The 13,586-nt window shown below is 36.7% G+C and overlaps 1 long non-coding RNA gene across 1 annotated transcript in view; it reads left to right on the plus strand.

The window, feature by feature from the left end:
* The window catches only part of LOC108350669 (uncharacterized), a 52,484-nt gene that overhangs the window by 18,112 nt on the left and 20,786 nt on the right, over positions 1 to 13,586 (plus strand). The window contains exon 3 of the long non-coding RNA XR_015685930.1: positions 3,408 to 3,484. This is a non-coding gene — a long non-coding RNA (uncharacterized LOC108350669). The remainder of the gene's footprint in view (positions 1 to 3,407; positions 3,485 to 13,586) is intronic.

Below are 13,586 nucleotides of genomic sequence, written 5' to 3' on the forward strand. Positions count from 1 at the left end.
TGTTGTTCTATGTACTTCGGTGAATCATAGATTTGAAGCGTAATATTTGTGGGATCTTCAGTGATTTTTAAAGTATTGAGGAGTAAGAATCTAATGTTAGTAATGATAAATGTTTATTATAAACTAGTTCCTTAGAATAAATGTGGATAAGAACTAGTATTTATCATTTTATGCATGCTGTTTTCCCAAAATAAGCATTCAAGTGGTTTTTGTATTGACAGACTTAAACTCACTCAAGTTCTACTTCTTCATTTTTATAATGATATATAATATAGATATATTATCTACTCATCATTTTATATGTTACACACAGTAAAGAAATATTTATGTATAATAATTATCACAGGAATAATGGGCTGGACAGATACAATCTCTTACCTAACAACCTTGAGAACTGAACCATCATAAATATATTCCTGGGTCAAATGTCTATGACTACATATTTAACTACATGCTCTCTGAATTTAATGTGTCAAGTATAGTGTTTTTTAAGGGGTAAATATTAAAATGAGTTACTTTGGCTCTTGCTTCTCTCTTGCTCTCTTGCTCTTCCCCTCTTCCCCTTTTGTCCCCTCTCTCCCAATTCCCTTACCCACTTCTCTTCATGTGCTAATGGCAGGCCTCTACTCTACTCTTCTATTTCTTTACTTCTCTCTTTCTCTCTGTCTGTCCCTACTACCCTCTAAACTCTCCCACTGATAGCCTGAATAAACTCTATTCCATACTAAAAAAGGAGATGAGTTATTTTGAAACTTAAAATATAGTACTGAAAATCAGTGGTAACCCATACATTTTGGAAGATAGACTAATAAAATATTTTTATAGTTTCTCTGTCAACATTGTTTTAAAACTTTGATAGGTGCGATATTAAAACAAGACCATTCTTTACTTTGTTTTACTATCACTTTTAAGTTCTTCATAGGCCCTGTCAACTCTTATTCCCTGCACTTAGAGAGTGGACTGCATCTGCTCCCCTAGCTTTCCAAGCTATTAATGAATGAACACATCCCTGTGATAAACAAAATCAATCTGCTTTAAAAGAGTAACCACAGTTAGAACAGCCAAAGAAGGCAATCTTGGCTTGAGAACTTACTCATGCTGCCAAGAAAGTCTGAATCCAGGTAAATCAAATCCTGGAAATGATTCTAATCTGTGCAAAGGTTCTCCTTTGCTATGGAGAACTCATTGAAAAGATAGTAAAGGACAGAGAGAATGAGATGCCCCTCAACTCTCCATCATGTACTTTTCTTTCCTATGTAGTGAAAATTTAGAATCTTCATGTAAGTTCGAAATGTAAAACTCTGAAGGAAGATGAACTGAGAGATGGTAATTTGTATCTTATGAATGTAAATTTTACTTCACAGTGAAAACTATTTCTGCTGAACTTCAGGATTTCAAAATGGCTGCTCTTTAACTGTTCCGTTGTGAATCCACATTGCTTTCAGGAGCCTTAGCATCTCTTCACCTGCTGGATAACATCTTGATGTTGTCAGACTGTTCCCTTTCCGATGCTTGTTTTAGAAATACATGCTAAGGAATGATGGCAGAAAAATATCAAACATCTGTTTCTGTGATTTACTCATTATGCAACTATAAGACAAGAAGATGACATACAGTAAAGGCTACAGTTTCTAAAATGACAAAAACGGCCTTTGATCTGAGTCAAGGTGCTTCAGTAATGTTTGTTGGTACTCTGTGGGGTGTGGACATGCTCAGGATGAAGAGCATATGTTTTGTGTTCAGAACCAAAGCTGCAGTGAAGTCTAATGATACAACAGTGCATTTTCCAGAGGCAACTCTGATTACTGACATTTAATCTTTAAATATTTTTTTTCTGTTGTCACTTTTTTTATCTCCCACATTCAAGGAAGCAACCTTGTATGACTTGCAGTTCAATGAGACAAGTGCTGGTCCCTTCATCCCTTTGGATAGTCTCAGGATTTGTTGGTGCAACCTTCTTTAGGGAACCTCAGTCTTATATAGATATGAAAGCTATAAATCTAAGATCTTGGCACTTTGGCAATATTGAAAACAAACCCAAACAACAAAATAACATTTGGCCCTTGGTGACATCAGTCTACCAGTGAGTCAACCAAATTTAGCATTTCTCTGTTCTGGACTTTGGGTTACAATTGGTCCATTTGGCATTGTGATTTTTTCATTTGCTTGGTTTTTATTGTATTCAAAAGTCCTCTAACTGACATATCTCTCATGGTCCCATTTCAGTATTCACTTAAAATGGTAATACAGCTTTAATAAATCAGTAATGTATAATAAATCAGGAAGTGCTACTCAGTGGGAAATAACTTCCCACTCAGAGCCATCACACTACAGCAGGAGAACCTCACACAGTATTCTTCCTAGTAATAAGAATCAGTCATATGGCTCTGCAAGCTACTTTTACATCAGTGTCTCCAATCCGTACAGTGACTCTAGAATATAATCTTCATAGTGCCTTAGGAATTTCTTTTATTTCCATGTTCCATATTCCATCAGGCTTTTTTCACAGACTGGAACATTTTTCTCTAATAGCAAATGAGTTGATGGGCATGTGTATGTGCAGTAGTTGACAATTTATTTTATATTATTTTTATTATTATATATTCTAATAACACTACTGGAAATGCTTACTATATGCACTTCTATATTACTTTATTTCTGAGATAATTTTATGACACTATATTGTTGGACATTCATAGAAACCATTCTAAAAATGAAAGGCACAAAATGTGAAGTTGAATATTTCAAGGAAATAGTTAAAAAATTGGGCTTTGTTAAAATAGATCACTAAACCCTCAAATTTCTGTTATCTTACTTAAATAATTTCTAATTAATTATCTTGCATTGGAGAAAAGTAACAGTGCTATTCAGAGTTAATGAACCAGTGAGGGTTTTTTGTTTTTATTCTTGTTTTGTTTATTTGTGTTTTTAAGCTTAATACATTTCCTTCTGCAGATTTTGTTACAAAAGCAACCAGAATAAATAATGCACACAAATTTCATTTGCGGCACCTTCGTGGTTATCACAGCTTGTTTTGAAAAGCTGAATTAAAATTAACCATTGTCACAGAGAGTTTCTTTGCCCGAGAGAAGCACTACCAACTTGAATTCTGACAGAAACTCTTTTGACACAAACTGACTAGAAGACGTTAACTGTATTGTTCGCTTTCCTAGAGACATTGAAACGACTGTCCATTTGATCTTTCTATTTCTGCAGCATGAAAATGAGCACGTTCTATTCATGGACATTTCACTTTCGTTATGAGCTCACTTCTCCCATTTTACTTTCACCACACTGACTTTGAATTTAATGTAATTACTCTTGGTAATTCATGGAATCTAAAAATAATAGTAAATACAACCGACCAAATACAATTTCCTAATAACCTTTCATTTGTGTTTATGTAGGAACGACTGCAGATGCATTACCACAACTTTGCAGAAATCTTCCTAATCTGAAAAACAAATCACATTTAATTTATCAGGTAAGAATACAAATCTTTCAAACCAATGCACCCAAGTATATTTCCTGTTTAGACACAATTGGCCATGGTAGAACGGAGAATATTCATTGTCATGTAATATTCTCTTTAAGGCTCAGAAAATCTTGCTGATTTTAAAAGATAGAGTGAATGCCTTTTGTAGGGAAATATGGATGTCAGCTTGTCTGAAGCACAGCTCAGTAGATATTTTGAAGGGATATTTGTGTTTATGCATCTTAATAATCTTCAGAGTTAGGAACATTCTACACACAAGACTATCTAGACTCAGAAGGGTTAGTAATTGAATCAAGGTAGTACAGGGAGTGTGTTGTAAAACCAAAATTTGCACCCATTTCTCTCTGGAACTCTGCCCACCTTCTTTCCCTATCGTCTTCTGGCTTCCTTTAGTAACTTAAAATGTAAGAACGGGAGAAGGAAGACACGCATATGAAACAATTAATAAAACCTACAAGCCTAATATGATTTCGGAGCAGAATGAGTGGTCTTGGAGAGTGTAAAAGTATGCATGTGAAATTTCAGAGAACATGATGAGATAACTAAACAAAGAAAACTAATGTTAAGGAGGTCTTTTGTTTCTGCTCCCTATCATATTACATAGGGAGCCTTCATGTTCCTCCATCTTTTTTAGGGTAGGGAGAAAATAGAGCCAGAAAGGCGCCCCTGTCATTAGAACCATGCTATGCTCCACTCCAAGAAGACTGAACACCAGTTGCTTGACCATTGTTCAGCTCTTAAGATCATAAAAGTTTGTTCACAGTTACTGGAGGAGGGCTGTATGAACAGGTAACAGTGGATTCTAACCCTGAACAGTTCTTGGAAGGGCTTCACACTCTGAAGACATCCTTCTTTCCCTAGGGACTATTCCTTGCTTTACAATAATCTGCAATGAATCTGTGTGTTGCAGAACATGCTATATGCGATAAGAAGGATACATAGATTCTGGCTTTTGCAATCTGAATGAAAAAAAATGTCAAATATCCCTTACAATTTTTTTGGGAAAGCATAAGAAACTTAAATCGTAGATCCTAAATAGGCCAGGAATACATTAATTTCATGTTAGTATTTCCAGTTCTCTTCAGTTCACAGCCCTCTGAAATCTCATGCAGCAGACTTTGGTGTTTAGATTTGTAGCTATTGTAACTATCTACAAGTTTAATTTTTATATTTAAAAATCTGTCCATGAGTTCTTATTATGATGGTTTTATTTCTGTTTTTTTCAAATTCTCTAGTCAGCCTCTCTGAATTTACCTGTACTCATAAACACTGAAGTGCAGAAAAGTTAATATACGAATAATCTAAAACCACATTGAGATAAGTAACAATTATCTAAATATTTAGGAATTTTGTGTATTTCTACTTGCTTTATTTGTCTTGGGGGTCTTCACAGAGAATAAGTCTCTATTAAGAATTTCAGTAAGTGACTCTTTGTAAATTAATCTGTGAATTCATAATCAACCAGTTGTACAAAAATTGCATTGTCCAGGGGTGCTGTATTAAAATGATGTAAGATTTTGTCTGAAGTAACATTTGTGAAAGAAAGCAGGCAGAGTTAGGAAAGAACACTCACAAAGACCTCTGAATGATAGAAAGAAAGAAGTAAATACTACCAGATAGCAGGCTGCTCCTTAAAAATGCAGTTAGCAAGCATCCCAGGTAGTCCCATAATCACCTCCTCCTGGACAAGATGTGGACATGTATAGAAGCTAATGAATGCAGAAACAAATTGAACCTCTTTGCCTGGTGTACTTTGTTCCACCTCTGTTACCTCTGGGGAAAAATAAACACAGCTTTTAAACCTTTTACATGATTAGACTTCAAAACAATTTTTTGAATTTATTATTTTCTTAAGTGAACCCTGAGCATTTGTAGCACACATTTGTAAGATCATCATAATCCTCACTGTTATATTATTCTAAATAGTAAAAACTCACATGGCCTCATGAGATAGGTCACAAGTCCTACGTACTTGAAAACCTAACCGTCACAGTAGTTGTTAACAGGATAAGCTTTATATACTGTTTGCATATAAAATGAATGAACCATATAAAGAACATATCTTGTCTGTTTACAAACACAACAGGAAGACACTTGTTTATTGTATAGCATTTTGTTTAGCACATATCCAACTTGTTAATTTGATTTAAATCTTTTAGTCTCTCCACCAATATACTAACTAAAAGATAAATCTATGTGGTAAATTGTCAGATGAACATAGAGAGCTTAGAAAAATAATGAGAGCATTAATAGACCTTCCCTACTGTCTGCAAGATGGAAATTGTGTTACCAGATCACTATACAACTGCAAGTTAATTATAATCACAATTATTGAAGACACTTATGTTATAGATCAATTATCTGACAGATAATACTCACAATATTAAGACAACTCCCCCTGAACCACAACAAGGTGAGCCCAAGTGCATCTAACTGATAAACCCAGTATAGCACATATCTACCACTGAAGCTGCCAAGAACCCCAAACAAAAATGCTATGCAAAGCCCTTCCTTAGATTCTTCCATTGTGTAGATCACATTTTCATTTGGATGCCTAGACATGTCTCTAAATCACAGACTTTGCAGAAAATAGTGAGTTCCCTTTTGGTTGAAGGGATAACATAAAATGAGATTCAAATCTAATAACCACAAAATTACCATGTTGTCTGTGTTACATTAAAAAGCATAAGCCAAGGCCAAGGCCACCAAAGCAGGAATCTATTCCTGTTTTGACTCTTGAGGGTAATTAAGAGATAGAGATATCTTCTTGGAATAATGTCAGGACTAAAACAGGGATCACACGAAACTCTTGCAATTTAGGAAGAATAGAGTAACCGTAAGCCTTTCGCTGAATCTAAACAGCCTAGCTTTGTTGCCCAGTCCCTTGGGATGAACTCCCTTAGAGATCAATGATCAGACAAGCAAACCATTCTCTCTCTGAATTGTCTCACTGATGGTCCCAGAGAAATTATTAATAAAGCTCATTTTTCACACCTCAACGTGTGTCTGTCTAGGTAATAAGCTACCAAGCTATCATCATGTAGTCAAAGGCAAGAAATGTAAGATTTTATTAGTGATACAGATTTATTGCTAACGAGACTTGACTAAGAAAGTTTTAATTATTTTTGAAACAGTTCTTGAAATAAGCTGCCTCCAAAGGAGCTGATAAATGCTTTAGTAAATGAATCGTGCTGATATTCTGTTACTCTTCCCAGTAGCTGGCCTTAAATAAATGGTAACTGGGATAGAAATAGAAAAGTACTCTGAAGGAAATTTTCTCCAGAGGTTTCATAGCCTATGTCTTCTTAGGCAGCATTAAGCTTTCATTGCAATTCTTCTTACCCAAAGAATGACTGTCTTCACTAAATAATTTGTAAGATTCTTCTGCAAAAGCTTCATGCCATTCCGCTCATGAGTGAGACTTGAGGAAAGTTAGCTCTGAGGTACCAAATGCTGTCCATTGGGAATGTCGTAGCATCTCCAACAATGCCTATGTAGGCAGGCAATGAAACCAATAACATGTAAAATGCTACTGCTGATGTTGACTGAAATGCAAAATTTTGGACCATGGTTATTATCTGAGTCAATTAGCATATATTGAAAACTACTATGTGGCAAGCATTTTTTTTCATTTTTTATCTTTATTAACTTGAGTATTTCTTATTTACATTTTGATTATTATTCCCCTTCCCGGTTTCTGGGCCAACATTCCCCTAACCTTTCCCCCTCCCCTTCTATATGGGCTTCTCCTCCCCATCCTCCTCCCACTATCACCCTCCCCCCAATAATCACGTTCACTGGGGGTTCAGTCTTGGCAGGACCAAGGGCTTCCCCTTCCACTGGTGCTCTTACTAGGATATTCAATGCTACCTATGAGGTTGGAGCCCAGGGTCAGTCCATGTATAGTCTTTGGGTAGTGGCTTAGTCCCTGGAAGCTCTGGTTGGTTGGCATTGTTGTTCATATGGGGTCTCGAGCCTCTTCAAGCTCTTCCAGTCCTTTCTCTGATTCCTTCAACCGGGGTCCCATTCTCAGTTCAGTGGTTTGCTGCTGGCATTCGCCTATGTATTTGCTGTATTCTGGCTGTGTCGCTCAGGAGAGTTCTACATCCGGCTCCTGTCAGCCTTGTGGCAAGCATTTTTATGCAAACTTTTTCATTTGGTCCTAAGTACAGCCTGTGAGAAATGCGTGGCTTTCTAGATGGAGAATAGAGACGCAGAGATATTAAGCGACTTTTTAAATACCATTTAATGGGTAATTATGAAAGGTTGGTCAATTGAGACTGATTCATTCAATATTAGCTCTTTCTATTCCATTTCTACATACCTCTATCTTCTATCTTTGATGACTGCCTGAGAAAAGAACTTCCAGAGATGTAGAAAGCCCTTTCCTATTAGTGTAAGTGGAACAAAACCTGTAGAGACCCCCTCCAGCAGATGGGCAAGGCCCCTGTAGCGGGATGTGGCCATTTTAACCCATATTGTTCCTGTCTAAAGGAAGTGCAGGGACAACGAATGGAGCAGAGACTGAGGAAAGGCCATTCAGAGACCTTTCCACCTTGGGATCCATCCCAATATGCAGACATGAAACCCTGACACTATTGCTGATGCCAAAAATTGCTCACAGACAGGAACCTAGCATGGTTGCCCTCGGAGAGGCTCAGACAAAGGCATGTACTCATAGCCAACCATTGGACTGAGCTCGGGGAACCCAATGGAAGAGTTGGGGGAAGGACTGAAGGAGCTGAAGAGGATTGCAATCCCACAGGAAGAACAACAATATCCACTAACCGGACCCCAGGACTAAACCACCAACCAAAGAGTATACATAGATGGGTCTATGGCTCCAGCTACATATATAGCAGAGGATGGCCTTATCTGGCATCAATGGGAGGGGAGGTCCTTGGTCCTGTGAAGGTTCGATGTCCCAGTGTAGGGGGACGCTAAAGGGGTGAGGTGGGAGTGGGTGGGTAGGTGGGAGAACACCTCTTAGAGGCAAAGAGGAGATGGATGGGATGGAGGGTTTGTGGAGGGAAGACTGGGAAAGATGATAACATTTGAAATGTAAATAAATAAAATAAGCAATTAAAAAGGAATCTCTGTGTGAAGCCAAAATTGAATATATCTAGCCTCCTTTAAGCATCTTTAATACGTTCATTCTCTAGGACCAAGAGATGACATCATCATTCTTATTCCTTTCTCTACAGTCTAACCTTAACAACATTGTGAAGAAGACTATGTATTCTAGAGGTAGGACATTCACTACTGCCTTGAGAAAAGAAGTTATATTGTTTCCAACTTGTTTATGCTTCAAAGTTTTAAATAAGCTAAATTCATTAGACTTTTCAAACTTTTAAAACCAGAGATTTAACTCCAGAATCAAGGCTTATCAAGAAAATCTCTCATTATTTCCTTTAGATTCCAAGAACCAATAAGTATTTGGCTATACAGCTCTCTGAGGTGTAATTAATAGATCAAAATCCCCAGGACATGTGCAGCCATGGATGCCACTGGTACCAATACTCCACTTGTGAGTTTAAAAATCATCCCCAATACAGGAATGATTGTAGACATCTTTTTTTAAAAAAAAATGCCATAGTCTGCTTAATCATGCATCCCTAAGCAGGTCTGCAGAGAAGATAGTCCTTCTAGGTTCCTTTCCATTGCTCATTCCCACAGTCCTAGCTGGTGATTCTGACCTCTTCTATGTCTATGGTTGTTTAGGGAGCTATCTCTAAAGTAGAACTCTACCCCCACCACAGCAGAACCTGTCCATGAGAAACAAACTATACAAAAGAGGTTTATTAAAATGCATTTTCAGTGTTAATTACTTTAAATGTCTTAACAAGTGTTCAAAGGAGTGAAAAGTTTAATACACAGATAAAACCCTGTTTTATAAAGCTTCTTGACTCTTATTCATGAAGAATTCAGTAGCAAAACCATGAAGAGATGGGACATTTTTGCAGGATTCCCCATTATAGGCATCTGCTTGGGAACTCTGTATTCAGGCAGCAGAAAAGCAAGTAAAGCTGAACAGAGATTTTTTTTAAATAAAACTTTATTGTTTCTATTGTTTATGTTTTAGTGAGACTGCTTTAGGGAGACCCTCAGCTTTTTATCGAGGATGGATGTGAAGGGTACACGTGTGTCCTGTTCTATCACCGCGGTGATGGACACAAACTGCGAATTTGTCAAAAGCTTTGGAGTTCTACTTTTAAAAGAGTCATTTGTGCATTATGTAATTTACCTTAAAAAGTTCTAATGGAGTCAAAATTGTAGAAAATGAATATAGTTATTATAAATGAATAATACAACACTGTAGGAGGTATAAAAGGAAAATATCTAGCCTAACCTACTTTGGAAAACAGTACTCTGAATAGAGACAAATTACAAATGATGCATCTTACAAAATAAATATGTTTTTCACAGAGGAATGATTCATGTTTGAGCAACAATTTTCTTTGCACACTGGGTGACTAAGACATCCAGTTTTCTCAGTGTCTGAAATATAAAAAAAATACAAATTTGGGAAGAGACATGGACATAACAAAGCCTGTATCAGTGTACTAGGATTACAAGTGTCTCTGTGAACTGAGGGGGGACAGAGATTTAGGGAAGTACATATGGGCAAATACCCACGCAGATGATCTCAGGGTCTATTGGCTGTGTGGAGTTTTCAGCAGTGACACTCTGAAAACAAAAACCAGAATCGCCGTTTAGATCTTGATTTGTAGGGCCATTCTAACGAACGATGCCAGGGTCTCTTGGAAGGATAATTAAGTTCAAAGCTGGGACAAAAAAAATAAGCAAGATGAAGAAAATCTATGCTATTTTTGCCGAACATTTTTCAGAAAGCAACATGATTTAAAACAAAACAAAAACACAGGAAACCAAACAAAAAAATATCTCAGGGCAAAAACCTAGAACACAGGGAAGCTAGTGGGCAAACTATTTCAGGAGATAGGCCTGTAAGGGTCATAATTAATAAGATAAAGAAAGATGGGCAAAATTATTGTCCAAAGAATGAAACCAATTTCCACATAACATAATAAAATTAAATAAATATTGGAGTATAAAAAGGATTCTTTGGCTGTATTGGTTGGTTACACTCTAATTGCTGTGTCAAAATACCTGACCAAGCTAACAGACATGAGAGTAAAGCGTTTGCTTTGGCTAACAGTTTGAGGACACAGTTCATCATTGCAGGAGAGACAAGATGGTAGGTGCTTGAGGCAGTTGAAACATTTTGTCTTCAGTCAAGAAAGAGAGAATAAAGAATGTTTATACTCATCTTGCTTCTTTCTTTATGCTCAGTTCAGGACTCCTGACTGTGGAATGGAACTACCAGCATTTGGCTAGGTTTCTTTCATCTCAGTTAATTTAATCTAGAATACAACATTAATCTTTCTCAGCTTGAGACCCAAAATATCACTTTGTCTTCATAGGCTCATGGCCATTCCATACTGTAAAAAGCATTCAATCCAACTTTAAGAGCCCTGTACTCTTCAATAATTCCAACACAAATATAAAAACCAAAGTCCAGGTTCCTTCTGAAACTACAGGGAAAATCTCCAATGTGAGTCCCTATATAATCGAAAGCAAGTTATATACTTTAATATATAATGAAACAGCATTGCAAGGAACCAAGATTTGATAGTTATAGTGGCAATTTGTCACAACCAATAATTAATGGACAAGATAATTGCAGTGAAGAAATATCTACATCACGTATGTCTGTAGGGGATTGTCTTGGCTACCAATTGATTCAGGAAGGCCCACCCTGAATATCGGAGGTAGTATTTCATATGTTCTTAATCGAATGAGTGTTTTCAGCTGATCTCTGGAACCAGTGTATGTAAAACTCCATGAAGTCCACAATCTTGTATCTTTCTTCCATGACTAAAACAGCAGTACCATATGGACAGTGTTGACAAGTTCTAATTCCAGTTTAGGATGAAATCTGACCCTTTGGATGACAAGTTAGATTGGCTTTTGTGTGCTGACCATAAGAAAACAATTTCCTAGGTGTTCTTTTTAGTCCTTTCTAAATCGTACCAAGTTAAGAATCAAGATTAATCAGCATATTAATCCACTTTTAAAATGTTAGAGGCCCATCTAAGGATAACCAAAGGAGATGACTATCTTTTAGAACAAGATTCCCATTGGTAAATAAAAGTTGACTATTTTGCACCATTAGAAAAGTCTAGTAAAAAATATTTCACTCAAGATTGACTGATGAACACTAAAATTAGTGGGTAAAAGTTTGCATAAAATGTGAATTGGTTTGGAAAGTGCCTCTCCTAACATATTTATTATTTACAAAAATCAGTAACAAGGATTTTGGAGTAGAGAGAGACTTGATACCCTCCACTTGGAAAGTATTGTAGGATAATATAAGCAATAACTGGATGTATTGACATTGTGTACTTGCTAGTATGATGTCCTGAGGATATAACCCATATACAAAGTGACAGTCAAAATGGCAGGGTACCAAAACATTGATAAAATACCAAATATCACTAAAATAGTGAAAGTTATATCAAGTTGCCTGTCAATACTCCTCCAAGAACTCACTTTTCATCAGAGGAGACCATGACACCAGAACAGCATTAGCTCCTGAACAGGATCACGGACAGAACAGAATATGGTAGAAAACCTTGAAGAACCTAAGCGAAGAAAAACTGTTGTTGAATCAATGGCATTACACCAAGATTAGAGCTTTTGTTTTGTAATTGTACCATGGTTATACACTGTATTCACATGAAGGAGAATTGTATGAAAAATATAAGGAAGCTGCCTGTGTGATATTTAGATAAGTTAGAATTCTTTTAGAAATTAATTTTAAAAACTAAAGCAAACTGTACCAGGCTAGTAATAATAATTATCTTTTTGAGGGTGAAAATATAGATATTTTAATTTCCTTCCCTAATTCTGGCCTCTAAAATAACTGAAGTGACCTTGTAATATACAGAACAAATATATAGTCATTGTTTTATGCTTCAGTCAGGAAAGCCATCATATGTAGTTTTGAAAAACAATGAATTGTTTTTCAGTTGAGAAATAATATAGAAAAGTCAGGTCATAGTTGGCAGGGTACATGAAGGTCTTCATAGTAAAATGGAGGTTGGCCTTTTGGTAACCACAGACATTCCAGGATGGGTTGTTCTGTGCAGACACTCAAGCCATCACTCAGTCATGCTTTTTGCTTTAATTATAAACCATATTTGAAAGCTGAGGTGTTCCTAGATGTAATAATCTTCTGCAGAAAATAAGTTGCTTTCTCTTGAATAATTGAAGAATACAGTATCTTTTAATATTCTGATCACCCATACATACCTGGTACTGATTTGCAGCATTTAGATATTAAAGCCTACAAAAGCTATATCTTTCTTAGAAGATTTGGAATGGACTTTGAAACTTCACAAAGACTCAGAGTCACAAATCCTACATACTGTCATGTATCTCTGTGCCTAGAAGAGACAGAAGGAAGTCTGCGATCTTTTAGGCTTTGGATGAACACGTAGGAATAACTGGAGTCCTCTTAGGCAGTTGCCGCTCTCATTTCTTGGAGCCCAAAGGATCTGCTTATATTAACACTGATAATATAACTTGAAAATAGTAACTTGAAAAAAGTTTGTTTAAAGGTAGAAGTAAAAATACTTTCAAGAGCTTGAGGGAAATTGAGTAGTCTCTGGATCCACGGAAGGCTGACATGATAGAAACAAACTTTCTTAGTTGTTTTTCATTGATGTCCCTTTTTCTTTAAATGCAGAAATGTGTTCTGGGTGTGAACCAGAAAATGCCATAAAGCAAAGCGACTAAAGTTAAGGAGTACAAATCAGAGATTATTCTTATCTTTTCTTTTATTGAATTTTAAAAAACATTTTAAATGTTATCCCTTTCCCGGTTTCCCCTCCAGAAACCTGCTATGGCATCTTCCCTCCTGCTTCTACGAAGGTGCTCCCTCACTCACCCACCCACCTCCTCCCACCTCCCTGCCCTGACATTTCCCTACACTGGGACATCAAGCCTCTACCCGACCAAGGGTCTCTCCTCGAATTGATGGCCAACAAGGCTATCCTCTGCTACATAT

The sequence above is a fragment of the Rattus norvegicus genome, chromosome 4, assembly GCF_021556685.1.
Source record: "Rattus norvegicus strain SHRSP/BbbUtx chromosome 4, alternate assembly SHRSP_T2T, whole genome shotgun sequence".
Classification (NCBI taxonomy): Eukaryota; Metazoa; Chordata; class Mammalia; order Rodentia; family Muridae; genus Rattus; species Rattus norvegicus.